Raw genomic sequence first — 21442 nt, 5'->3', positions numbered from 1 at the left:
TTGGAAGCCAGAACTCAGGTCTTTGTTCCAAATTTCAACCAAATCGAATGAAAATTTAGGTTTCTAAGGGCCCAAGAAGTCAAATCCGGGGATCGGTTTATATGGGGGCCATATCTGTTTATAAACCGATTCGGATATACTTGGCATAGATATTGGACGTCTATGATCCCCTTTTGTAGTCAAATCGGATGAAAATTGAGGCTCCTAATGGCTCAAGAAGTCAAATCCGGGGATCGATTTATATGGGGGCTATATCTGTTTATAAACCGATTCGGATCATACTTGGCATGGATGTTTGAAGTCATAACACAAGTCTTTTTTCCAAATTTCAACCAAATAGGATGAAAATTTAGGTTTCTAAGAGCCTAAGAAGTCAAATCCGGGGATCGGTTTATATGGGGGCTATATCTGTTCATAGACCGATTCGGATCATATTTGGCATGGATGTTGAATGTGATAACTCAGGTCTATGTTCCAAATTGTAACGAAATCGGATGAAAATTGATGCTTCTAATGGCTCAAGAAGTCAAATCGGGGGATAGGTTTATATGGAGGCTATATCTGTTTATAAACTGATTCGGATCATACTTGGCATGGATGTTTAAAGTCATAACACAAGTCCTTCTTCCAAATTTCAACCAAACCGAATGAAAATTTAGGTTTCTAAGGGCTTCCCGGCCGACACGAGGTAACTATGAGCACCACACAGGCTGGAACTTTGAGCTCCGACTTGTGTGGTGTCCATCGTTAACACGGGAAGCTTAGCTGAAAGCTACCGATCGCGTCCACAGATTGCGGATGGTGGAATGCTCCGTTTTTTTGCGGAGTAGCTGCAAATGCGGCCGCGGGCAGTCAGCGATTTTCGAGATAAGAGTCTCAGTGAGGAGTCAGGTGGCACTGACTCTTAATTAGATACTGAGTGACAATGATACTCGAGACGGCAAGGCAAGTTAATAACCAATGGCCAACATCAGCGTCTGTTCCCAGGTTAGGGGCGGCTGGAGACGAACATCGGATCTTGCAGCAGGCGGCTCGCCACAACGAGGGATACATGTGCAATCCCACAAAATCCATGCGGTTGGGGCGCTGGGCTAGTAACCGGCCCCCAGAAAACTATGAGAACTACTATGAGAAACAAAGAAATAGTAAAAACGAAGCCACCGAAGGATGAGAGTTGTGTTAGGCCCTTCGACATCCTTCTTCAATTTGGCCCAGATCGTTTCAGATTTGGATATAGCTGGCATATAGACCGATCCGCCGATTTGGGGTCTTAGGCCCATAAAAGCCACATTTATTATCCAATTTTTCTGAAATCGCCATCAATTTGGCCTAGATTGGTCCAGATATAGCTGCCATATAGACCGATCTCTCGATTTATGATCTTACGTCGATAAAGGGCGCATTCATTGTCCGATTTTGCCAAAATTTGGAACACTGGAAACTGGAAAAAGTTAAGCCCCTCGACATAATTCTGCATTATGGCACAGATCGGTCCAGATTTGAATATAGTTGCTATATAGACCGATCTCTCGATTTAAGGTTTTGGACGCATAAAAGGCGCATTTATTGTCCGATGTCGCCAAAATTTGGGACAGTGAGTTGTGTTAGGCCCCTCGACATACTTCTGTAATATGGTACAGATCGGTCCTGATTTGGATATAGCTGCCTTATAGACCGATATCTCGATTTAAAGTCTTGGCCCCAAAAAAGGCGTATTTATAATCCGATTTAACTGAAATTTGACACATTGACTTATGTTAGGCTTTTCGACATCCATATTGTATATGATTCAGATCGGTTTACTTTTAGATATAGCTACTAAAAAGACCAATATTTTGTTGTACATAATTGAACAATGACTTGTACTTATTAGTATTTGGTCCAAATCGGAACACATTTCGATATAACTGCTATGGGACATAAGGTATGCAATTTTCACCGGATTTTGATGAAAGGTTGTTATTTTATATGTATCCGAGGTGGTTGGATTAGGATATAAAAACAATTGTTTTAAAAATTTTTTTTAACTTGATATTTTTTTGTTTTTTTTTTAAATAGTTTTAAAAAAAATTAAAAAAAAAATTAAGTGCTCGTAGTCGGAGTCGAGCAATCTTCCCGGACTCGTAGTCGAGTAAAAATTGCTGGACTCCGCAGCCCTGCTTAAAACGAATTGTTTTTTAAAAGTGTCAAATTCGACTCCTCTTTGATATTTAAAATATAAACTTTTGCTGGATTTTGATACAAATTTGTATTCTGCATATTAATCCGTCGCCTGGCGATGAAACAGAAAAAAAACACGCAAACATGTCAACTGCTATTGATGCATTTGTCATTTCGTACGTTTTTGGTTAATTAACTTAAAATATGACGAAAACATAGGTGTCGAAAAGATCATGTGCGATACTGAAAGCAATTGGAAATAAGTGATGAGACGAGACGAGTCGATGTGGATATATCCACATGAAATGTTCTAAGAATGTTTCAAATGAATATAAATGAATGTATTAAGAGCCAATCGCATTTTTATACCCTCCACCATAGGATGGGGGTATACTTATTTCGTAATTCTGTTTGTAATTACTCGAAATATTCGTTTTAGACAACATAAAGTATATATATTCTTGATCGTGGTGACATTTTATGTCGATCTAGCCATGTCCGTCCGTCCGTCTGTCCGTCCGTCCCTCTGTCTGTCGAAAGCACGCTTACTTTCGAAGGAGTAGAGCTAGCCGCTTGAAATTTTGCACAAATACTTCTTATTATCGAAGGTCGGTTGGGATTGTAAATGGGCCATATCGGTTCATGTTTTGATACAGCTGCCATATAAACCGATCTTGGATCTTGAATTCTTGAATTCTTGATTTGGTTGAAATCGGTCCATAACCTGATATAGCTGTCATATAAACCGATCTTGGGTCTTGACTTCTTGAGCCTCTAGAGGGTGCAATTCTTATCCGATTTGAATGAATTTTTGAACGAAGTATTTTGTTATAAAATCCAACAACTGTGCCAAGTATGGTTCAAATACATCCATAACCTCATATAGCTGCCATATAAACCGATCTTGGGTATAGACTTCTTAAGCCTCTAGAGGGTGCAATTCTTATCCGATTGGAATAAAATTTTGCACGACGTGTTTTGTTATGATATTCAACAACTGTACCAAGTATGGTTCTAATCAGTCCATAACTTGATATAGCTGTCATATAAACCGATCTTGGGTCTTGACTTCTAGAGCCACTAGAGGGCGCAATTCTTATCCGATTTGAATGAATTTTTGCACGACGTGTTTTGTTATGATATCCAACAGCTGTGCTTAGTATGGTTCAAATCGGTCAATAACCTTATATAGCTGCCATATAAACCGATCTTGGGTCTTGACTTCTTGAGCCTCTAGAGGGCGCCATTCTTATCCGATTGAAAGGAAATTTTGCACGACATGTTTCGCTACGACTTCCAACAACTGTGCTAAGTATGATCCAAATCAGTCAATGGCTTGATATTACCGCCATATAAACCGATCTTAAATCTTGACTTCTTAAGTCATTAGAGGGCGCAATTCTTATCCGATTGGAATGAAATTTTGCACGACGTGTTTTGTTATGATATCCAACAACTGTGTCAAGTATGGTTCATATCGGTTCATAACCCGATATAGCTGTCATATAAACCGATCTTGGGTCTTGACTTCTAGAGCCTCTAGAGGGCGCAATTCTTATCCGATTTGAATGAAATTTTGCACGACGTATTTTGTTATGATATCCAACAACTGTGCCAATTATGGTTCAAATCGGTTAATAACCTGATATAGCTACCATATAAACCTATCTTGAATCTTGACTTCTTGAGCCACTAGAGGGCGCAATTTTTATCCGATTTGGCTGAAATTTTGCGTGACGTATTTTATGCTTACTTTCAACAACTTTGTCAAATAAAGTTTAAATCGGTTCATAACCTGATATAGCTGCCATATAAACCGATCTGGGATTTTGACTTCTTGAGCCTCTAGAGGTCGCAAGTCTTATCCGATTTGCTTGAAATTTTGTACGACTGATCCTCTCATGACCATCAACATACGTGTCTATTATGGTCTGAATCGGTCTATAGCCTGATACAGCTCCCATATAAATCGATCTCTCTATTTTACTTCTTGAGCCCCCAAAGGAAGCAATTCTTATTCGAATCGGCTGACATTTTATACAGGTCTCCAACATACAATTTAGTTGTGGTCCGAACCGGACCATATCTTGATATCGCTCTAATGGTAGAGCAAATCTTTTCTTTTATCCTTTTTTTTTTGAATAAGAAGAGATGCCGGGAAAAGAACTCGACTAATGCGATCCATGGTGAAGGGTATATAAGATTCGGCCCGGCCGAACTTAGCACGCTTTTACCTGTTAAAAGTATTTTGGCATATGGATAGAAAAGTGTTTGGCAAAACTGATAATGAATAATGCAGATTTAGTTCAAATCTACAGCTGAAATTTCATGAAGATCTATTCATTGGTATTTGTGTTGCAGTGACGCCACATTTGTTATTTTAAAACAAAAAATGTGCATGTCTACATTTTAAATGACTTTTTAATGAGAGTGCAAATGACATTAGAGCAAAGTAATGACTTTAAAACCATTATGGGGACAATCGATTGAAAAATACCAAACTAGGTGTAAAACAAATTGTAGCAACACAAATACAGATTACAAAAAAAAAGTAAATTACAAAATAAGGTTTTGAGTCCAGATGTAATCACCGAACATTTCATTTGCCTTTGGCACAGGCACATTTTTATTTTACTTATTTATAAAGAAGGTAATCCATTGGCTGATACAATTTTGATATGGATGTGGATGGTTCTTTTTAAAGGCGTCTGTAAGTACCCTACGAAAAATGGGATAGGTCCCATTCACCTTACGTGGAAATAACCTATCACTTTTATAAAGGTTTGTCGCTCGCAGTAACACCTCGAAATATTCCTCTAAGACCCCATAGAGTATATATTGAGTTTCATATAGTTGGCGTTGACAAATTTTTTCACAGCTTGTGACTCTGCAATTGCATTCTTTCTTCTGTCAGTTATCAGCTGTTACTTTTAGCTTGCTTTAGAAAAAAAGTGTAAAAAAAGTATATTTGATTAAAGTTCATTCTAAGTTTTATTAAAAATGCATTTACTTTCTTTTAAAAAATCCGCAATAACTTTTTGGGCAACCCAATATAATACGTTCAGGGAACATGTTGTCTTGGCATAGGCGGAGCGATGAGGACCACGCCCACTAGGACACTAGACTATTCTAGATATCCGACCCATAGACATTCAGATTAAGTGTGAGACTTAAGGCGACGTGAGAATAGTATTGCTAGAGGGCAGAGTGGACCTGAGGCATTGAGAAACCAGGGACTGAAATCTGTTTTAGACTGCCTGAGCAAAATACGGTTCCGCAGACGGATATCCGGGCGATTACAGAATGCGTGGGGTGGTGTGGTGTTGACTCGAGGGCGTCCTGTATGAACATCTTTGCAAATGCAAAATATTGTCCATGACTATTCCACTAAGGAACATGGACAAACTTCTCACATATCATACTCCGATACAAGTCAAGTGCGACACCACTCGGGAGAGAAGTTTTTAAATGGCAAAGTAGCTCAGTAATGCTGCCAGCATAAGGAGGTGAAAACCATCGCTGAACATTTTTTTTTAGATGATCTCGCCTGGATTCGAACCCAGGTGTTTAGCAGATATGCTTTCGGCAGACATGCTAACCTCTGTGCTACGATGCCCTCCGGTCCAAATGGCAGCTATATGCAAATCTGGAACGATATGGGCCGTCTTCAAGAAGGATATCGAGAGATCGAACTATATGGCAGCTATATCCAAATCTGGACCGATATGAGCCAAATTGAAAACTGACTTTAATTGGCCTAACATAACACACTATCCCAAATTTCTGCGAAATCGAACAACAAATGCGCCTTATGGGCCCAATACCCTAAATCAAGAGGTTGGTCTATTTGGCAGCTATAAAAAAATCTAGACCAATCTGGGCCAAATTAAAGAAGGATACCGAGTGGCCTAACACCACTCACTGCCTCAAATTTCAGCAAAATCGGATAAAAAATTTGGCTTTCATGGGCCTAAGACCTTAAATCGGCAGATCGGTCTATATAGGGGCTATATCAAGATAAAGTCCGATATAGCTCATCTTTGAACTTAACCAGCCTATGGACAAAGAAAGGATTGAGCCCCTAGAAAACTCAATTTTTTCCTGATATGACTGAAATTTGGCACAAAGACTTTTGTTCCGACTTCCAACATCCGTGCCAAGTATGATACGAATTGGTTTATGCACTGATTTCCACTGTAGCGCACAGGTAAGCATGTCCGCCTTTGACGCTGAACGATTGGGGAATTCTGGTGAAACCATCAGAAAAAAAAGGAAAAGAGTGCTAAGTTCGGTCGGGCCGAATCTTATAAAGGGTGATTTTTTTGAGGTTAGGATTTTCATGCATTAGTATTTGACAGATCACGTGGGATTTCAGACATGGTGTCAAAGAGAAAGATGCTCAGTATGCTTTGACATTTCATCATGAATAGACTTACTAACGAGCAACGCTTGCAAATCATTGAATTTTATTACCAAAATCAGTGTTCGGTTCGAAATGTGTTCATTCACCGTAACGTTGCGTCCAACAGCATCTTTGAAAAAATACGGTCCAACGATTCCACCAGCGTACAAACCACACCAAACAGTGCATTTTTCGGGATGCATGGGCAGTTCTTGAACGACTTCTGGTTGCTCTTCACTCCAAATGCGGCAATTTTGCTTATTTACGTAGCCATTCAACCAGAAATGAGCCTCATCGCTGAACAAAATTTGTCAAAATTTGAACACATTTCGAACCGAACACTGATTTTGGTAATAAAATTCAATGATTTGCAAGCGTTGCTCGTTAGTAAGTCTATTCATGATGAAATGTCAAAGCATACTGAGCATCTTTCTCTTTGACACCATGTCTGAAATCCCACGTGATCTGTCAAATACTAATGCATGAAAATCCTAACCTCAAAAAAATCACCCTTTATACCATGGATCGCATTTATCAAGTGGTTTAAATTATTTTTCAAACATATTGGGTTGCCCAAAAAGTTATTGCGGATTTTTCATATGTATGTAGCTCTTACAATGATTTTCAACAAGTGTGATCTAAAATGGTTCATAGCCTGATATAGCTGTCGTATAAACCGATCTCCCAATTTGACTTTCTGACCCTCATGAGGGCGCAATTATTACACATTTTGCCTGCAATTTTCAAGGTGATATTTTTCTGTGTTTTGTACGGCATGACAAGTACGTTCCATATGGGTCAATAACTTGATATAGCTTATATATTGGATTGCCCAAAAAGTAATTGCGGATTTTTTAAAAGAAAGTAAATGCATTTTTAATAAAACTTAGAATGAACTTTAATCAAATATACTTTTTTACACTTTTTTCTAAAGCAATCTAAAAGTATCAGCTGATAACTGACAGAAGAAAGAATGCAATTACAGAGTCACAAGCTGTGAAAAAATTTGTCAACGCCGACTATATGAAAAATCCGCAATTACTTCTTGGGCAACCCAATATATACTTTATGGGCTCGTCGAAGTATATTTCGTGAAGTTACAAACAGAATGATCCGTATACCCCCATCTTATGGTGAAGGGCATGGACGTAGCCAGGATTTAATTTTGGGGAGGGCCACCCCACATTTTTCAAAAACGAAAATTGCCAAAATTCTTGTTACTGTGATGTTTGTAAAGATACCTGAATTTTTTTATACCCTCCACCGAAGAATGGGGGTATATTCATTTTGTCATTCCGTTTGCAACACATCGAAATATCCATTTCCGACCCTATCAAGTATATATGTTCTTGATCAGCATAAAAATCTAAGACGACCTAGACATGTCCATCCGTCTGTCTGTTGAAATCACGCTACAGTCTTTAAAAATAGAGATATTGAGCTGAAATTTTGCACAGATCCTTTTTTAGTCAGGTTAAGTTCGAAGATGGGCTATATCGGACTGTATCTTGATTTAGCCCCCATATAGACCGATCGGCCGATTTAGGGTCTTAGACCTATAAACGCCACATTTATTATACGATTTTGTTGAAATGTAAGACAGTGAGTTGTGTTAAGCCCTTCGACATCCTTCGTCAATTTGGCTTAGATCGGTTCAGATTTCGATATAGCTGCCATATAGACCGATCCTCCGATTTAGTGTCTTAGGCCCATAAAAGCCACATTTATTATCATATTTTGCTGAAATTTGGGACAGCGAGTTGTCTTAGGCCCTTCGACATTTTTCTTCAATTTGACCCTGATCGATCCAGATTTGGATATAGCTGCCATATAGACCGATCTCACGGTTTTAGGTTTTGGGGATATAAAAGGCGCATTTATTTCCGATTTCGCTGAAATTTGGGACAGTGCGCTGTGTAAGACTCTTCGACATTTTTCTGCAAATCGGTGCAGATTTGGATATAGCTGCCATGTAGACCGACCTCTCGATTTAAAGTCTTTGCCCCTCACCGAAATTTGACACAGTGACTTATATTAGGCCTTTCGGCATCTGTGTCATATATGGTTCAGATTGGTTTAGTTTTAGATATAGCTACTAAAAAGACCAAAGACTAGTATTTGGTCCAAATTGAAACATATTTCGATATAACTGCTATGGGACATAAGGTATGCAATTTTCACCGAATTTTGATGAAAGGTGGTTTACGTATATACCCGAGGTGGTGGGTATCCAAAGTTCGACCCGACCGACCTTAACGCCTTTTTACTTGTTTTTAATTGTGGTGGCTGTTGGTTGCAGGAACTGACACATCGGCGGTGACATTTGGTCAAAAAGTCAGAGCACACAGTGTAAATATCTTTTGGAAGTTGTATTGATGGCTTTGAACGGTAGACAACGCAACTGTTCTTCTACTGCTCCGTATGCCCATTTTTTGTTTATAAATGTCCAAAAACTCAACTAAAAAAAAAAGTACCAATTGCGGTACTAAATGTACTAATTGTCAAACTTCCGGTACTATTTTGTGAAATTTTCGTCACAAAATCTTATTTTTTTGAGACGCTCTTTAATTTGAACCCAAAATCATAATTCTAGGCCAACCGTTCGCTCTTGATAAAAATTCACCATTTTGTACTTTTTAAGTACATATCACAAAATCCCGCCTTATCGCACGCCTTCGACCCAAGACCCACATTCGTGCCAAATTTCATGACTCCAGCTTTTGGTTTGCGAGTTGATCAGTCAGTTAGTCAATCAGTTAATCACGCGTTTTTATACCCTGCACCACCAATGTGGTACAGGGTATTATAGATTTGTGCATTTGTTTGCAACGCTAAAAAGGAGAAGAGCTAGACCCATTGATAAGTATACCGATCGACTCAGAATCACTTTCTGGTTCGATTTAGCCATGTCCGTCTGTCCGTCTGTGAGTCCATGTATTCTTGTAATCAAACTGCAGGTCGTATTTGTAGTCCGATTGTCACGAAATTTTGCATATGTCACTTTTTTTGGCCCGAGGACAAACGCTATTGATTTTGAAAAAAATCGTTTCAGATTTAGATATAGCTCCCATATATATCTTTCATCCGATATGGGTTTTTAAGGATGTAGAAGCCACAATTTTGGTCCGATCTTCACAAAATTTGGCATTGGGTATTTTATTTAAGGTCTACATATGTGTACAAAATTTCATAGAAATCGGTTCAGATTTAGATATAGCTCCTATGTGTATATTTCATCCGATATGGACTTTTATGGCAGTAAAAACCACAATTTTGGTCACATCTTAATCAAATAGAGATTGACGTCCCAGTATGTGTCATTAAAATTGGCACAGGACCATAACTCCCATATAATCTTTTATCCGCTATGGCCTTTTAAAAATGTGGACATCCAAATCTTTTGTCCTATGGTAAGAAAATCTTACAAGGTTCTAAATTGCTATTTCAATTGGTATCCAAATTAAAGTCTGACTAGATTTCGAGATAAGTTCCACATATAAAAAGTACTACATGCACTAGGTGGTGTAGGGTATTATATAGTCGGCACCGCTCGACTTTTGCCTTTCCTTACTGGTTATATATAGAGATAAAATTTGATCAAAATCGTACAATCGTTTTGAGGGCGTAATGGGGTAAAATTTTGTCTTTAAAAATATTTATTAAAATTTGTCCAAAGAAAAAATTTTAGGAAAATGTTGTTTTCGACAGATAAGCATAATAAGAAGACTTTTCAAATATTTATGCAAAATTTAAATTTTGGTTTAAAAAAAAATCTCGTGTTTAGATTGTCTTTAGAGAGTTTTTCGCTGAAAGTTAGTCCTTAAAAAAATTCATTAAATTTAATTTTTTTTATAAAAATTTGGTCTTAAAAAAAATCTTTTCGAGGGGGGTCCGGCCCTCGTGCTTAAATTTTGTCATATGAAATATTCCGCTGAAATTTTGTGCTAGAAAAATATCATAAAAATTTTTTTAGAAAAAATGCTAAAAAAAATTTTTGTTTTAGTAAGAAATTCATTACAATTTTGTACTTTAGAAAAATAATTTTAAGACGGCCCTGGCCTCAGCAAAATGTTGTCTTTGTAGAATATTTATTTGGAATTTTTGTTTAGAATAAATTTAATTAAATTTTTTTCTTTAGACAAAATCATTTTGTGGGGGGGTGGGGGGCTTGGGACCGAGTGCCCCCACCCCCACCTGGCTACGTCCCTGGTGGAAGGTATAAGAATTTCAGCGGCGGCTCTTCCCTCTCAATGCAGGCAACATTTGTGTGTAAAAAACGTATCTCCAAAGAGGTGTCGCACTACGACTCGCCGTTCGGACGCGGCTATAAAAAGGAGTTCCCTATTTACTGAGCTTAAACTTGAAACGGACTACACTGATTGATGTGTGAGAAGTTTGCTCCTGTTTGCGTTAATTTTTAGCGAATTCATGGTGGTGGGTACCCAATATTTGGTTCAGCCGAACTTTTACCTGTTTTTATTAGCACATTTATAATTTTGTACATACAGGCACGTACTCTTCAAAGATATTCCAAATATTTAGCCTTTTAAATCACTTCACAATTGTACTACCACTCATAATTTTAACACTTGTTTGCGTTATTAGTAACAACACTTCTGAATCAATTTATTACGATATTTTTTTGTTTTTGTTTCTTATTTACCTTTCGCCATGTGTTTTTCATCCTCTTAATACTTTTCGAGAACATATTTTTTATCTTTGTTTTATAAGTTCACACCGATAAAGCAACAAATTTGCGATAAAACCACGGCCAGCAAAGCATTTCATTTCGACAGATAGATTGTTCGGTTCATACGTAACGAACATTAGTTTCAAATATTTATGGAGTGCACTTGATAAACGATAGTTTTGAATATATGTGTCAATATGGTGAAAATGACAACAAACCCATAGACCAGCAAGGGTTTTAGCAAATCAAAGATAAACACCATTATGGCAGCGCGATACACTCAACAACTGTCAACACCAACCAACAACGCAACGGAACGAACAGGCGGCCGGTTGAATGGTCTTCTTCAACCGCTAGCGAAAAGACAACGCTATATTTATGGACTGAATGTTCTAAAAAAAATTAATTCCGATGATATTTAGTCAAATATTTATGACTTTTGATTTTTCTTTCGTTATTCGTTTCACTTTTTATGGCAAAAAAAAAGCAGCAACAGCATTGAGGCAACCAAACGACCTTTAGTAGTTGATTTGGGGTATGGTAGAGTTGGGTAGAGTAGGTTTGTGGTTTGTTGTGTTGCGCTGAATGTTTCACGTTTCACGTTTCGCGTTTGTTTGGTTTGGTTTTGCAAAATTCGCCAAAAATGTTTCAATTTTTGCCCCCTTCTGGTGTGAAGTCATTCGCCACAATGAATCATTTTGAATGCGAAGATGTCTGTTTTATTTAGGGTTCTTTTTTTTCTAAAGCCAACCCACTAGAACGGTGAGGGTGTAACGCGGATGGGATTTGTTTTGTTTCGTTATTATTATTGTTTTTCTTTTTTTCTAATGGAATTTTCAGTAAATCCAGTGCGGCTGATGGCGTTTGCTTGCGCTATATGACGAAATTTTATTTATATCGCGTTCTTTGCGTTTATGGCATATAGCAAGCAACGTAATAACAGTTCTATTTTTATTGGGTCGAAGGGGGGGTAGGGGTAATTTCAAAAAACAAAGTAAGTCTCTCTCATTTGATTGTAAATCATATGTCAGCGTTTAATGCATGTAGAACGTCAAGGGATTAAGTCATTGAGAAATCTGCAGAGAACCCTTAGCCGACGTTGGGCCAATGGCGCATGTTGCCCGCTATAGCCTTGTTACTCGATTTCCGGTGTCCTTTGATTGTGTTGCGTGAAAACTAAGCACACCGCTATATTTAATAGCAATACTAATAACAACAACTACAACGGCGTTAATAACAACAACAACAAAATAAGGTAAACTTAAACTAAAGTCAAAACGGAAAAAAAGGAGAGCTTGCTCTTAATTGTTGCCCGTTAGTTAACTCTTCAACGTTAAAACGCTTACTAATCGGCATGCCACAACTGACTGGCGAGGTCCAAAACACAACATTTGCACACACACACACACACGCATGTACATACTCAAACACTTACACTTATAGAAAATAATAGAAACTAAAGCATATACAAAAACAAAAGCCTCGCAAAGAAAGTGAAGTGAAGTGAGTGCGACAATGAATGAATGAATGAATAACTGAATGAATGGATGGACGTACGGGCAGAATGACTGAATGCTTGGCAGGCTGTCTTTACTGCACATATACGTACATGTATATCGCCTATATGTTACGAGGGTCATCTGCACAGCTTCTAGGATAACCTTTGTAGGTACAAGGATCATGCATAGAGTATAAAAAAAGCGCTTCATATGAAAGTTGGATGTCATAACATAACATCATGTGGAAAACTTTCTAGAGGCTCAAGAAAATCTAACTGGGAGCTAAATGTAGTCATTGGGAGCTAAATGAAGTCATTCTATAGGATCTTGGTGCGCCTCCCCCTTCCAAGCACTTATTCATAGATTTCGATATCAGGTCCGCACTCTACTCAAAAATACCTCTCATGTGATCTTCATATTGTCATGGTTCAATCAATAAGCGTGTGTAGGAGGGTGGGTAGCGTCTTAGATATATTGATCCAAATTTTATGTGATTTTGGGGTATTCTCTTGAATACCTTTCGTTTCAGTTCCATATTTCATGATCGGTCAAGATTTCGGTTTTGGGTTTTTTTCGGAGGATTTGGAGGAGAATTTGAATATATCTTTTTACCTTTTTCCACCCCTTATTCGGGGCTGGAACTGGCCCCATTAATATATGCAACCAAATTTGAATACCATGTTCGTACTCTACTCATCAATACACTCCATTTGAGTCCGATCTTGTTATGATCGGTCAATATGGCAACACTTTATGAATACAAGGATAAGGGGAGCGGAACCTCCCCCTTGAGCTATAACAAGTAAGAGCGTGCTAAGTTCGGCTGGGCCGAATCTTATATACCCTTCATCATGGATAGCATTTGTCGAGTTCTTTGCGCGAATTTGTGTTTGTGTTTTTTTGTCGGTTTGTTCCGTATAGACTCAAAAACGGCTGAACCGATTACCTTGAAATTTTCACAGATTGTGTAGTTTGGTCTGGAAGGAAACATAGGCTATATAATTTTTTGACATCGGAAGGGGGCGGACCCTACCCCAAAAGAACTACCCAAAAATAAAACTGGACCGATCGGGACAATATGGGACTCAAATGAAATGTATTCAGGAGTAAAGTGTGAATTTCTTATTTTAAATTGGGTCCAAGTAACTCCCTAAATAGGTTTTTTGGACGATCATGACAATATGAGACTCAAATGAAAGTTGTTCGAGAGTAGATTGCGAATATGGACAGGAAAGAGATATAGGATTCATAATCAAAAGTGGACCGATCGGGACAATATGGGTATCAAATGAAAGTTATTGAAAAATAGAATACGAATATGGAATTAAAATGTGGGTCTAAATACCCATCGGGCCGCCCCAACCCCGAAATTCTCCAAACAGACATATTGGACGTTCATATCAATATGGGCCTCAAATGAAAGGTATTCGGGAGTAGATTACGAGTCTGGCATACAAAATCAGTTTGAAGAATAGGGGGTTACCCTACCTCCCAAAAATACCTTAAATGGGCATATGACCCATCATAACTATATGCGACTCTGTTTTTTGTTTGTTACGTAGAATCAAACACGGCCGAACCGATTTTCTTAAAATTTTCACAGATTGTGTAAGTTTGTCTGGAAGGAAACTTATCGATATTTGAGTCGAAATGTCTGAGCTGCCATCGCTCCCCTAAAAATAATTTCTTATTACCATACTTTTTAAAAACACCAGATCTCGGAGATTGGTAATGCGATTCGTTCGGAATTTTTTTGCATTGTTACAGTCACCAAGGAGTGTAAGAAGGAGATTAAAGCCCTCTCTGAAGATGGCACAATCCCCATCGTTTGAGTGCCGGGCCATAACGGAGTATGGGGGAATGAAAGGGCAGACGATTTGGCAGTGAAGGCCAGAGGACTTAACTTGGTTAACCCGAAGCCTTTCGGGTCGACGCAGTCCGATGTAAGCGCGTGGGTGACAAACGCATGTAACACTGTGGAACAGCCAAACAGTCGGTAGGACGGCGAAAATCGTATGGGTATGGATCCGGATCCTGAGAGGACGAGGCTATTACTGAAAGGAAGTAAGAAGGAGGTCAGTATAGCTTTTGGTGTCATAACCTAACGTAACCTACCGTCACCAAAAACAAAACATGGTTTCGATTGTTGTAATCTGGTGCCTCTAGGGCAGCCCAAAACCCGCCAAATGGATATATAGACCAATGACCACGTCATTGTGAAATATTTCAGTGCATTGGGTTAAGAGTTGCGCCTTGTAGGGGTTCAAGAAGCAAAATCGGGAGATCGGTTTATATGGGCGCTGTATCAAGCTACAGATCGATTCAGACCATATTGGACACGTATGTTGAAGGTCACGGGAGAGGCTATTGAACAAAATGTCTGCCAAATCGGATGAAAATTGCGCCCTCTAGAGGCTCAAGAAGTCAAGAACTAAGATCGGTTTATATGGCAGCTATATCAGTTTATGTCCCGATTTACGCCATACTAAACACAGTCATTTGAAGTCATAACAAAATACCTCATGCAAAAATTCAGTCAAACCGGATGTGAACTGCGCCCTCTAGCGGCTCAAGAAGTCAAGATTCAAGATCCTTATATATGGTAGCTATATCAAGTTATGAACCGATTTCAACCATACATAGCACAGTTGTTGGAAGACATAACAAAACACCTCATGCAAAGTTTCAGTCAAATCGGATGAGAACTGCGCCCTCTAGTGGCTCAAGAAGTCAAGACCCAAGATCGGTTTATATGGCAGCTATATCAAAACATGGATCAATTTGGCCCATTTACAAGCCCAACCGACCTACACTAATAAGAAGTATTTGTACAAAATTTCAAGAGGCTAGCTTTACTCCTTTAAAGGTTAGCGTGCTTTCGACAGACCGACGGACATGGCTAGATCGCCTTAAAATGTCATGACGATCAAGAATATATATACTTTATACGGTCTCAGATGCATATTTTGAGGTGTTATAAACGGTGGAGGGTATACAAATTTTAAAAAGCCTATAGCATATACAAGATAGTATACGGCCGAAATCGGTTCGGTTTAACAGTTTTAGAAAATACAATTCTTCTTATCCTTACTCATTAAGATGGCTATCACAGAACGTTTTCCCCTCCAATTGAACTAAGTATAGATTCACGTGAGCATCGATCTTCCCCGCAGGTGTCAAAAAGCGTTGACCTCTCATTTTATTTTTTAACAAATCTTTTTAACGCTCAAATATTCATGCAATATTGAATGTAAGATGGTCCCACTAATGCCTAAGACTGTCTCAACCTCACGATAGCTCACATGACCATCTTGCAATATCAGTTGGCGTACAGCATCAATGGTTTTTGGAAAAACAACTGATTTTGGACGACCTTCACGAAATTCATCTTGGAGTGAACTACGACCTCGGTTGAATTCTCCATATCATCGATAAACACTAGTATTTGAAGGGGCTTCATCGCTAATAATTTAATTAAGTTCATCGATTAACTGTTGTTGAGTTAATCCACGTCGAAAGTTTTAAAAAATAATCGCACGAGAATGTTTACGATTTAATTCTATTTTTTGGGCGAGATGAATCTTTTAAGTCACTGTAAACGAACAACGTTTGCAAATTATTGAATTTTGTTATCAAAATGCGTGCTCTGTTATTCATCGCGCACTTCTTCTTTGTCAGCTAAGAAGCTCATTTTTGGCTCAATGTGTACGTAAATAAGACGAATTGTCGATTTTGGAGTGAAGATCAGCCAGAAGCATTGCAAGAGTTACCTATGTATCCAGAAAAAGTCACAGTTTGGTGCGGTTTATAGGCTGGTAGCATCATTGGACTGTACTTCTTCAAAGATGATGCGAATCGTAACGTAACTGTGAATGGTGAGCGCTACCGTGAGATGACATCCAAGTTTTTTTTTGCCCAAAATGCATGACTGGCATGACATGCGGTTTCAACAAGACGGTGGCACATGCCACATTGTACGCATCTTTGGGCGAGTGATGCGAATCGTATCGTAATTGTAAATTGTGAGATGATATCCAATTTTTTTTTTGCCCAAATTTGCAAAAACTTGACTTGTATAACATGTGGTTTCAATTAGACAATGCCACATGCCACACAGCACGCGTAACAATGGACTTATTGAGTGGCGAATTCCGTGAACATTTTATTTCACGTTCAGGACCGGTCAATTGGCTGCGAAACGTAACGCCTTTAGACTATTTTTTGTGGGGCAATGTTAAAGCTCATGTCTATACAGACAAGTCCGCTTCAACTGGCGCATTGGAAGACAACAATGAAGCATTTATTTATGGGATAGCGGTCGAAATGTTGGAAAGTATGCCAAAATTGGGCTAAGCGGATGGACCATTTGAGGCACAGCGACGGTCAACATTTGCATGAAATAATCGTCAAATATTAATTTATATGGACCGTACTATTGATTCAAATAAAGACTTGATGTATTTTTCTGCATTGTTATTTTTTTGAAAAACTTTCCAGTAGCAGTTCAAAAATCACCCTTTACATACCAAACTTCTGTCAAAGCAGCAAAAATTAAAGCTTCTAAGTATCGAACAAGGATGATCGAGAGACCGGTTTATATGGAAGCTATAGCAAGTTTTAGACCGATTTGGGCCGTACAGTTGTTGGCACAGTTGTCGAGAGTCGTGACAGAACACCGCATGTCAGTCAAATCGAACAAAAATTGCGGCTTCCAGGGGCTCAAGAAATCAATTCGGGAGATTGGTTTATATGGGAGCGATATCTAAATCTGAATCGATATGACCCATTTGAAATCTCCAACGACCAACATTAACAACAAGTATCTGCGCAAAATTTTAAGCGGCTTAACGCGTTTGACCGCTATCGTGATTTCGACAGACGGACGGACGGACATGGCTAGAACGACATAGAACGTCGAGGCGATCAAGATTATATACACCTTATGGGGTCTTAGACGAATATTTCTAGGTGTTACAAACGGAATGACTAGATGGTGGGTATAGAAATTTACTTCATGAGATGCTATGGACGGCTGATGATATCCAAAGTCGGTAGTCACTCAGTAGCTGTTTGGCGCTTTCGCTATCGTGTCATCGCGAATGCTATTTAAACTGGGCTAACGTGCTCATGATCTAGAGGATACATTTTGTAGCCCGGAATATCCTGCTTTATATCATGAAGGTTCAATGGGACGTGTCCAGGCGGTGGTTTCCTATTCAGAAAATGATGATTGAAATTGCTGGTCTAGTTACTCAGAAACTCGGCTAGGATGATTACAGTGTGATATGGTAGTAAGCCAATTAGAATTGACTGAGCAGATGATGCGTACGGAGAGACATCCAAGACGTTGTCATCAACCCTAGCCTAAAATGAATTAAGGCAGCTACTACTGCCTAAACGGAACGAGGGGGTTAACTTTAAAAGATCTAAGGTGCTTAATGTAAGGGTCACTTTTGAAGCGCTGAATCTCTCGCTTTAAATCATGAAATTCCAATCTGATATCTCTAGTGGGTGGTTCCTAACTCAAAATGTTGGTTTAGTTCGTTGCTATAGTAACAGTGCAGTAGATACTGTCCAGATAACATATAATTGTGCCTTTCCTCAGGAAGAATAGTCAATGATTACAAGATGTACACATACCTGGCATCAATTCTAGCCCAAAAGACGGCCACTACATCCGGTTTGAAAAGAAGTTGTTGTGGATGCCCGATGCTTTCAAGTTCGGCAGTCACTCAGTAGCTTTCTGTCGTTTACGCTACCATATTGTCCTGATTGCTATTTAGACCCGTCAGATGCGTTTCTTGATCTTGAGGATCACTTTTGTAGTGCTGAACCTCTCGCTTTATATCATGAAGGTCCAATCAGACGTCTCAAGTCAGTGGCTACAAATACACAAGATCGCTGCGAACAACAGGGTATTTATCGCAGATATCAACAACATGAGGGGCTTGAAGCCATGATCGTACAATTGTCCACATATGATACAATTTCGTCTGGAAAGTGTGGGATAGGGGCTGTGGAGTCGGAGTCTTGAAGTCGGAGAAATTCGCTGATATCGGAGTCGAAAAAATTTGCTCAACACCGACTCCGGCCAATTGAAATTTTTTTAAGAACAATAATTTTTATATTTGTATATTCATTTTGTCTTTCCGTTTGCAACACATCGAAATATCCATCTCCGACTATATTCTTATATCCATCTCCGTATATATTCTTGATCAGCGTAAAAATCTGAAACGATCCGTCCGTCTGTCTGTTGAAATCATGCTACATTCTTTAGAAATAGAGATATTGAGCTAAAACTTTGCACAGATTTTTCTTTTGTTCTTAAGCATGTTAAGTTCGAAATATTAAGTTCGACCGATCCGCCGATTTAGAGTCTTAGGCCCATAAAATCCACATTTATTATCCGATTTTGCTGTAATTTAGGACAGTGGGTTGTGTTAGGCTCTACGACATCCTTCTTTAATTTGGCACAGATTGGTCCAGATTTGGATATAAACCGATCTATCGATTTAAGGTTTTGGGCCCATAAAAGGCGCATTTATTGTCCGATTTGGCCGAAATTTGGGACAGTGAGTTGTGTTAGGCCCTCGAAATCTTTCTACAATATGGCACAGATCGGTCTAGATTTGGATATAGCTGCCATGCAGACCGATCTCTCGATTTAGGGTCTTGGGCTTAGAAAAGGCGCATTTAAAGTCCGATTTGGTCGAAGTTTGGGATAGTGAGTTTTGCTAGGGCTTTCAACATTCTTCTTCAATTTGGCTCAGATCGGTTCAGATTTGAGTATAGCTGCCATACAGACCAATCTCTTGGTAAAAGGTTTTGGGCCCATAAAAGGCGCATTTATTGTCCGATTTCGCCAAAACTTGGGACAGTGAGTTGCGCTAGGATCTTCGACAACTTTTTGCACTTTGGCTCAGATCGGTTCAGATTTGGATATAGCTGTCATATAGACCAATCTCTCAATTTAAGGTTTTGGGCCCATAAAAGACACATTTATTGTCCGATTTCGCTGAAATTTGGAACAGTGAGTTGTGTTAACCCCTTCGACATCATCCTACAATTTGGGCCAGATCAGTCCAGATTTGGATATAGCTGCCATATAGACCGAACTCTCGATTTATGGTTTTGGGGCCATAAATTGCGCATTTATTGTCCGATTTCGCCGAAATTTGAGACATTGAGTTGTGTTAGGCTCTTCGCCATTTATCTGCAAATCGGTTCAAATCGGTTCAGATTTGGATATAGCTGCCATATAGACCGATATCTCGATTTAAAATCTTGGCCCAATAAAAGGCGCATTTATAATCCGATTTCAATGAAATTTGACAGTGACCATGTCGTATATGGTTCAAATCGGTTATTTTTAGATATAGCTTCTAAAATGATCAAAATGTTGTTTTACATAATTGAACAATGACTTGTACTTATTAGTATTTGGTCCAAATCGGAACATATTTCGATATAGCTGCTATGGGGCATAAGATATGAATTTTTCACCGGATTTTGACGAAAGGTGGTTCACATACATATCCGAGGTGGTGGGCCCGGCCGAACTTAACGCTTTTTTACTTGTTTTGTTGTGTATTTTACGAAATCTATGCTAAGCAGATGGACTGGGAAGGAGTAGTGGTCTAAACATCCCAGCTACTGGTGAGAGAACGAAAATCGAAATTGTCCATTGCAAACAAACAAATCTGTCCATTTACATTAAGGAACAAACTGCCCACATATAAATGAGTGCTGTCCGATTCACGTCTAAGCTCAATGATAAGGGACCTCCTTCTTAGAGTCGAGTCCGAAAGACGAGCCACAGTGCGACACCTATTATAAGGAGAAGTTCTTACATGGTATCGCCTGCCACAGAAATATATTTCTGATGTTCCCACCAGTATTCGAATCCAGTCGTTCAGTGTCATAGGCAGACATGGTAAACTCTGCGCTACGGTGGGCTCGTTCAAAGATCACAAAATTCCCATTTCCCCAGCTTTTGGGACCTTCCAGGCTAAACAAGTAATCTTTGAAGTTCCACCAAGTTCCTAGTTTCAATAAACCTAACAAGGATTTCACCACGCCAAAACTATTCAAACTACCATCGTAGCCAAGCTTATTAAAAAGTGTTTAGTTCGGTTGTATGTGCACTTGTCACACGAAATAAAACAAAAATAGCAGCAGCAACAACAACAACAAAATATCACATTGACCATTGCCGTTCGTTCATATTCTCTATTGTAAGAGCTCACACACACGCAATATACAAAAACAAAAAACAATTCCTACATACAGACGGCAGTTGTTTGCCAAGTACATTCAAATATTGCCACGATATCTTCATCGATATCTACTGACTTTAAACAAAACAAAAAAAAAAAAAAACCAACAAAATTTTGCAATTTTTGTTTGTTTGGTGTTATGTTCCTAAACAATTTTCAATGCAAATGGGTGGAACGCTAATTATCGAAAATACGAGATCAGTAATTAGAGGGGTCCCATTCATTGTTTACTAAGCCATTCAACAAAGTGACATACTAACACACACACACACTCACTTTGATATGTTTGTTTCAATGAATTCAAATATTTATATCCCGGTTTGTGTATTGTTGTTGTTTTTTGCAAAATTGTCCCCCTTTTTTGGTGTGGGAAAATGATTGCCCCCGGTGATGATGATGATGATCAAACGAC

The 21442-nt window shown here is 38.8% G+C and overlaps 1 protein-coding gene across 3 annotated transcripts in view; it reads right to left on the bottom strand.

The window, feature by feature from the left end:
- LOC106092707 (alpha-(1,3)-fucosyltransferase C) overlaps nt 1-21442 on the bottom strand; it is a 49683-nt gene that overhangs the window by 9620 nt on the left and 18621 nt on the right. The window contains exon 1 of one of the 3 annotated variants that reach the window (XM_059367487.1): nt 11226-12605. The exons of the other annotated variants lie outside the window; for them this stretch is intronic. The gene's annotated coding sequence lies outside the window, so the exon portion shown is untranslated. Of the gene's footprint in view, nt 1-11225; nt 12606-21442 lie in introns of those variants that run through there. 3 annotated transcript variants of the gene reach the window in all.

This window comes from Stomoxys calcitrans, chromosome 4 (genome assembly GCF_963082655.1).
Source record: "Stomoxys calcitrans chromosome 4, idStoCalc2.1, whole genome shotgun sequence".
In the NCBI taxonomy this organism is placed as follows: domain Eukaryota; kingdom Metazoa; phylum Arthropoda; class Insecta; order Diptera; family Muscidae; genus Stomoxys; species Stomoxys calcitrans.
This window is presented reverse-complemented; position numbering and strand designations above follow the sequence as displayed.